The sequence below is a fragment of the Ovis canadensis genome, chromosome X (genome assembly GCF_042477335.2).
Source record: "Ovis canadensis isolate MfBH-ARS-UI-01 breed Bighorn chromosome X, ARS-UI_OviCan_v2, whole genome shotgun sequence".
NCBI lineage: Eukaryota > Metazoa > Chordata > Mammalia > Artiodactyla > Bovidae > Ovis > Ovis canadensis.
In genome coordinates this window covers 39,593,759-39,601,744 of record NC_091727.1, presented here as the reverse complement: position 1 = coordinate 39,601,744, position 7,986 = coordinate 39,593,759, and the positions used below count along the sequence as shown (strand labels likewise).

At 39.3% G+C, this 7,986-nt stretch overlaps 1 pseudogene; it reads left to right on the top strand.

Moving 5' to 3' along the window:
• Positions 1-496: 496 nt before the first annotated feature.
• Positions 497-2,726, top strand: LOC138930702 (transcription factor AP-2 gamma-like; annotated as a pseudogene).
• Positions 2,727-7,986: the final 5,260 nt, after the last annotated feature.

The window sequence follows — 7,986 nt, the reverse complement described above, 5'->3', positions numbered from 1 at the left end:
TTTCTTCTTAGACTACAAAGCTAATGAGGCTGTTTAAATATGTTGACAAGAAAGAAAAAATATTTTTAAGAACTCTTATTTTTGTCTTCTATCCTCCATTTCATCCCGCTACCAAAACTTGCAGTTGAGGTCAAACTGAGAGCTCACAAATTTCATTCATAGATATGTAGAACAAATGTTTCCAACACTACCCTTCTGATGAACAGCTGAAAAACACAATGAAAATAGCAACACATGGATGGCGAATCATACGAGACAGTATCTCGAGAAAACAGGACAAAAATAACCTTTCTTTTTAGAAAGCTTTCCATCTGTTCTCCAAAGATACGTGCCTTTGGTGTATGTACACATGCACGTGTGAACAAACACTAAATAAGTCAAATGGTAGATGATGTAAGATAGTATAAAGCCTGAGATACTATTTGACATTTTATTTATTATATTGATTTCTTGGTTACACTGGGTCTTCCTTGCTGCTTGCAGTCTTTCTCTAGTTATGTCGAATGGGGGCTACCCTTCATTGTGGTGCATAGGCTTCTCATTGTGGTGGCTTATCTTGTTGCGAAGCACGGGCTCTCGGGTGCTCAGGCTTCAGGAGTTCCGGCACGTGGGCTCAGTAGTTGTGGTGCGTGGACTTATTTGCTCTGCAGCATGTGAAATCTTCCTAGACCAGGGATCAAACCTCCTGTCTCCTGCACTGGCAGGCAGGTTCTCAACCACTGGACCCCCATGGAAAGTCCTATTTGACATTTCTGAGACTTTAAAAAAATACTTTAGAGAGATTTTCTATAATTAAGTATGTCGTCAATTTTTATAAGCAGTCTCCAGTGTTTGAGAAAAATATCTGTTCACAAGCTGTTGGGTTTGGTTCTACATAATCCATTAGCTCAAGCTTGTTAATTGTGTTGCTTGACTCTTCTATACACTTAAGTTTTCCTCTTCTTAACCTATATCTCTCTGAATGAGGTGTGTTAAAATTCTGCACTTTTAGAATTTTTTAAATTTAAAAAATAGTTTTAAAATTCTCTATGCAGTACTGGCTTTTTTTTTTTTCTTTATATATTTGGAAGATCTGTTAGATGCATTCCAATTCATGACTGTTATAGATATATATTTTTTTCCTTTTTAATACTATGTAACAAGTTACTTTATCCCGAATAATACCTTTTTGACTTGAGGATTATTTCATTTGACATGCATATTGTGGATATCTCATTTCTTTCTGTTCTTGGGTTGGCCTATTTTCTTCATCTCTATTGTCATCATATTTAAAGAATTTTTCTCGATTAAAAAAAATCTAAAGTGATGCACACCCTGGACACCATGGGCTTGGCTGAGAACCGGGGCCCCAGGTGGAGGAGATGCAGGATGTTGACAAGTGTAGTATGTCCATGACCAGCATCTATTTCTGCATGATCAGACAATTACTCAGCAAAGGTCCTATTTCAATGACCAAGAACCCCTTGACTCTGCTTTGTCAGGAGGAGCTGGTGGGGGCTCTGATAAATCTCAGTAAGGTCTTCTGCTTGGTCCCTGGAAGATTGTCCATCTGCAGCTCTGCATGGAAATACATAGTGGCAGTTGCTGAAGTCCTGAGTGACTGTCCCCACCTGAGTACTTAGATGCGTCATTACTAGTAGGTATTCTTGCATGTGAGTGTAAAGTCACTTCTGTCGTGTCCAACTCTTTGTGACCCTATGGACTGTAGCTCTCCAAGCTCCTCTGTCCATGGGATTCTCCAAGCAAGAATACTGGAGTGGGTTGTCATTTCCTTCTCCAGGAGATCTTCACCACCCAAGAATCTAACCTGCATCTCTTAAGTCTTATGCTTTAGCAGGCAGGTTCTTTACCACTAGCTCCACCTGGGAAGCCCCAGTAGGTATTCTTAGAAAAGCCAAGTGTAAAAATGTTGGCCAGTCCTTGCAGGAGAAGTTGGACAAAATGAGTTGAATCTTCCAGTCAAGGGACAGAAAACTACTCATATCACCCCTCATGTCACCCTCCTGGCATGTTTAGTAGAAGGTGAGGCTGTTCGTTTGGCCTAGGACTTTGCCCATGTCTGCAAAGCAGAATTTCCTAGTAAATCCGTGGCTGAGTATTTAACCAGACCTCATCTCGGAGGACCAGAGAAGGCAATGGCACCCCACTCCAGTACTGTTGCCTGGAAGATCCCATGGACGGAGGAGCCTGGTAGGCCTCAGTCCATGGGGTCACTGAGAGTCAGACACGACTGAGCAACTTCACTTTCACTTTTCACTTTCATGCATTGGAGAAGGAAATGGCAACCCACTCCAGTGTTCTTGCCTGGAGAATCTCAGGGACAGGGGAGCCTGGTGGGCTGCCGTCTATGGGGTCGCAGAGAGTTGGACACGACTGAAGTGACTTAGCAGCAGCAGCAGCATCTCGGAGGACAGCATTGATGGCAGCTAGGAAGAATATGCTGCTGGCTGCACATCAAGTGTGTAAAGGATTCACACACCTTCTCAATCAAGGCTGAATTCCCAATGGGAACAACCAGCCCTCCCCATTCCTAGAGACCAACATCCAGAACTGCTTGTCTCATTTCAGCCTGATTATCCATGGACTTGGCAACCAGGCCATCTGTGCTGCTGTGTCTTCCCTGCAGAACTACATAAAAGAAGCCCTGAGAGATGGACCATCCTGGAGACCACAGTCCAGCCCATCCTAGCAAAACCCTAGAGAAGATGGAGAAGCACAAGAAGTAAAGTGGTGGTGAACCAAGGGCCGAAGAGTCTAGAAGGAAAAGGACTCCCAGACCATCTCCACCAGGGCAGACTGGCACCTCAGTTGCCTGGGGGACAGAGTTGTTATCCACCTTCCTATGAAAAAGGCCTCAGTTGATTTCCAGGTCTTCACATGCCCACCTGGATTCCTTAGTAATTAAGGAGTGCTGAAGTGTCTCCATAACTCTGTGGACGAGATGTCAGAAGGTGATAAGTGCTGGTTCTTTACCCATTAAGCTTATGTTTTATTTTTGCAGAACTCCATTCTTCCTTTCTCTGTAAGTGGTGGTACAAGTTTTAGAACCTCTTAAATAAATTCCCCGGGCTAGCAAAAACCCACACACACTTGGCTGTTGAAATATCAAATGATATGATTCAGATCAACAATAACTTTCAGTGTTAAGCTAAAAGTATATAGCTTCTTCAGTCTCATCTTACATACCATAGAAGGCAAGGATCCTACCCCCACATAACCAGTGGTTAATAGGTGGTATTTGACACACTTTAAAACCCCTTGTTCAAAAGGGCCCTTTGGGTTTTACGAAACTTGTAGAAACAAAGCCTACTGATGATTTTATGTTTTCCTTAAAACAAAAAACTTTGAAAGTTAACTCTTCAAATAGGAGACTCTTTGAAACGACATGTTTGTTTTTTTTTTAAAGTACAGAGCTTTATTCTGCATATTTATTTCACATCTTGGTGTTTCGAAGAAACTTGAAAAGGGAGGCATGAAGCATTGTTTTTTTGCTGTCTGTCATGCCCAAGTCCCAGAGGAGGCTCTGTGTTTTAAGAAACTGCATTGAATCTACAGATTTTATTTATGCATCATTTAATGGGGTCTGTAAATATGGGTGCACTTCTCATGATGTTTTGAGAAATGGGATTTGATTTTAATATTAATTTTTAAAGGTGACAGGGTAATCTAAGGTACATTTTTAGGTTTTATTTGTGTGTACACTCCTATTAAGAGTTAAGAGAATCCTGAGCTTTGTTCTTGACTCTGGAAGACATATTTAATTGAAGCTTTCAGTTCACAAAGCAATAACTTTATCTCATTTCTGTTGGGCTGAACCCAAAGATGTCTGTGTGGGTGAACAAGGAGTTTTAGAATTGAACTCTTTGCATCTCAGTGTCCCCTAAATAATTGTTGAATATATGAAACCTGTGTAATAAAAAGTATTCTTGATAGAAAAAATCTGAGGTGAGAAACTATAGCTGAGTTGAATAACTACATATATTTGTGATTACTAATATCTTTATTTCTAACATCTTTTTCATTTTCTGTGTATCATGCCTTCTCGTGGTTTCTATTTTTTACTGATTTTTAAAAATATCTTTTTTTTTCTCATTTGTAAGTTATCGTTCCATTTCTTTCTTTTAATGCAAACCTTTAAATGCTTAACATGCATACTTGGCCTAAAAAGTTAGTATCTTTACCCTCCACCTGAACAAGAGAAGATCTGGGAACACAAACTCTAAGCATAATCCTCCTATCTTCCATGTTTTCGTTGCCTAGTATTTAGTTGCCCCTTGTTTCTTAACCTCCATTGTTATTGTTTTTATAGTTAATATTTATTTAGATTTGAACTCTATGTTGAGCAATGACAACTCATATTACTCTTACATCCCAGTTCTTTATCTTGGGTTCAGTTTCCTTCTTATTGAAATATATCCTTTAGAGGTTTTTCAGCAAAGTTCTATGCATGTCAACTCTCTCATTCTTTGTTTTTCTAAAATTATCTTTGTTTTGACTCAGTCTTGAATGAACTCAATCTTACTGACAATAGAATTGAAGTTAACAGTTGAAGATAGTATTCAGTTATCTTTTGACATTATTGTTAAGCCTCAGTCTAATTTTTGTTCTTTGGTCTTTTTCCCTGTTTTACCATATTTTTGGTATTTTGCAGTTTCACTGTGTGGACCTTACCCCATTCTCTCTACTCTCTCCTGTTGGAATCTAATTAGATGTGTATTGTACCTTCTTATTCTTGCTTCCATGTTTCTTAGGTTTTTTGGCTATATTTTCCAACTCTTCATTTCTCTTTGCTGGATTATAAGTAATTTTCACAGGTTTGTTTTCAGCTTTTTAACATAGACATTAAATTTCAATTTTGATTACTCTTTTTCAAATAACTCTCTTCAGATACTATTTTTTTCATGTTTTTCATTATTAACTCTTATTTTAAAACGTCTCACTTTAAAGTCTCCTTTTATATATAGCTTAAAAGTCAGTGCATTACTCCCTCAATAATAACTTCATTAAGTAGTTTGCTATGTATCCTTCTAGTGTTTCTTTATACAAATATAAGGATTTTTAAATGTGTATTGATTTTTCTCCCTTGTTTACCGTAAGGCAACTTTATATACTATAATAACATTGGTCTGTTTTGCTTTTTGTATGTAAAAACATGACCTCATTCCTTTATGCCTTTACGTAGCTTTCCATTGTGTGGATATATCATGGTTAATTTAACCAATACCCTACACTTGGATTGTTTCTAGTTGTTTTTTTTTTTTTTAACACTTAAAGATAATATTGTAGTGAATGTCATTTTAAGAGCATTCAGCTATATGGGATAGAGTCACAGAGTGGGATTGCTGGGTCAAAGCATAACTATATTTGTAATTTTAATAGATATAACTCAATTGTTCTTCATAGTGGTTAGAACATCTTGTGCCCCACCAACAATCATGTATGTGCCTTCCTGATTCTCCACAGTATCACTAGTAATGAAAGTGTTAATCTCTCAGTCGTGTCCGACTCTTTGCGACACCAGGGACTGTAGCCCACCAGGCTCCTCTGTCCATGGGATTCCCTAGGCTAGAATACTGGAGTGGGTTCCTATTCCCTTCTTAAGGGGATATTCCTGATGCAAGGATTAAACCCAGGTCTCCCACATTACAGGCAGATTCTTTACTGTCTGAGCCACCTGGGAAGCCCATATCACTAGCAGAGTATGCGTCAACTTTCTTTAACAATTAAAAATTTTTTGCATTTTATATTATAGTTGATTTAAGAATGTTGTGTTAGTTTCAGGTATATAGCAAAGTGATTCAGTTATACATATATATTCTTTACCACCCTGAATGTCTGACCTCATCTTTAATCATTTTAACATACATCACATTATCTCTTTTAGATTATTACAATGTCTCTAGTTCTTAGTATCTTCCTGAATATTGTTTGTGGACTTCTCCTTCATTGAGGATCCTTTCTGCTCATGTTCATAATTTGTGTTAGTGAGCATCTCTTCCTCAGATTTTCTCCCCTTATCTTTTCTGATTATCTATTGCTACAAAGTACTCCAGAGCATGGTGGTTTAAAATGACTATGTTGCTCACCCACACAGTCAAAGGTTTTTGTGGGTCAGAAGTGCAGGAAGCACTTGACTGAGTAGCTCTTACTTGAGTTCCCTCATGTTTTGGCAGTCAGATGCCAACTGAGCCTAGAGTCATCTGAAGGCTTTACTGGGTTACACATCCAAGATGGCTCACATTCAGAGCTGGCAGTTGGTTCTGGATTCTGGCTCTCAGTTAACAGCTCAGCTGACATGTAGTGGGGGCACCTACATGTGAACTCTCCGACATGGCAGTCTCAGAATGTACTTCTTTACATGGAGGTTTAGGGCTCTAGCATAAGTGGTTCAGCAAACAAGGTGGTAGGTTCAAGACCTCTTCTTGTTAATTTATTTATTTTTAATTGGAGGAGAATTACTTTACAATATTGTGTTGTTTTCTGCCATACATCCATATGAATCAGCCATAGATTTACATATGTCCCCTCCCTCTTGAACCTCCCTGCCACCTCCCACCCCATCCCACCTAGCCACAGCAGTCAGAGAAGGAAAAGAAATAAAAGGAATCCAGATTGGAAAAGAAGTAAAACTCTCACTGTTTGTAGATGATGACATGATGCTATACATAGAAAACCCTAAGGACCAGAAAATTACTAGAACTAATCAATATAGTAAAGTCACAGGATATAAAATCAATACACATATATCCATAGCATTCCTATACACTACCAATGAAAAATTATAGAAATTAAGGAAACAATCCCATTCACCATTGCAATGAAAAGAAAAAAATACCTAGGAATAAATGTACCTAAAGAGACAAAAGACCTGTATGCAGAAAACTATAAAATACTAATGAAAGAAATCAAAGATGACACAAACAGATGGAGGCAGATTCTTTACTGCTGAGCCACCAGGGAAGCCTTGTATACACACACACACACACACACACACACATACACACATACACACAATAAAATATTACTCAGCCATAAGAAAGAATGAAATAATGCCATATGCAGCAACATGAATGGGCCTAGAGATTGTCATACTGAGTGAAGTAAGTCAGAGAAAGAAAATACCTCATCAGTTCAGTTCAGTTCAGTTGCTCAGTCGTGTCTGACTCTTTGCGACCCCATGAATCGCAGCACGCCAGGCCTCCCTGTCCATCACCATCTCCCGGAGTTCACTCAAACTAACGTCCATCGAGTCGGTGATGCCATCCAGCCATCTCATCCCCTGTTGTCCCCTTTTCCTCCTGCCCCCAATCCCTCCCAGCATCAGAGTCTTCTCCAATGAGTCAACTCTTCACATGAGGTGGCCAAAGTATTGGAGTTTCAGCTTTAGCATCAGTCCTTCCAATGAACACCCAGGACTGATCTCCTTTAGAATGGACTGGTTGGATCTCCTTGCAGTCCAAGGGACTCTCAAGAGTCTTCTCCAACACCACAGTTCAAAAGCATCAATTCTTCGATGCTCAGCTTTCTTCACAGTCCAACTCTCACATCCATACATGACCAATGGAAAAACCATAGCCTCGACTAGACGGACCTTTGTTGGCAAAGTAATGTCTCTGCTTTTGAATATGCTATCTAGGTTGGTCATAACTTTCCTTCCAAGGAGTAAATGTCTTTTAATTTCATGGCTACAGTCACCATCTGCAGTGATTTTGGAGCCCCCCAAAATAAAGTCTGACACTGTTTCTACTGTTTCCCCGTCTATTTCCCATGAAGTGATGGGACCAGATGCCATGATCTTCGTTTTCTGAATGTTGAGCTTTAAGCCAACTTTTTCACTTTCATCAAGAGGCTTTTTAGTTCCTCTTCTTTTTGCCATAAGGGTGGTGTCATCTGCATATCTGAGGTTATTGATATTTCTCCCGGCAATCTTGACTCCAGCTTCTGCTTCTTCCAGCCTGGCATTTCACGTGATGTACCCTGCATAGA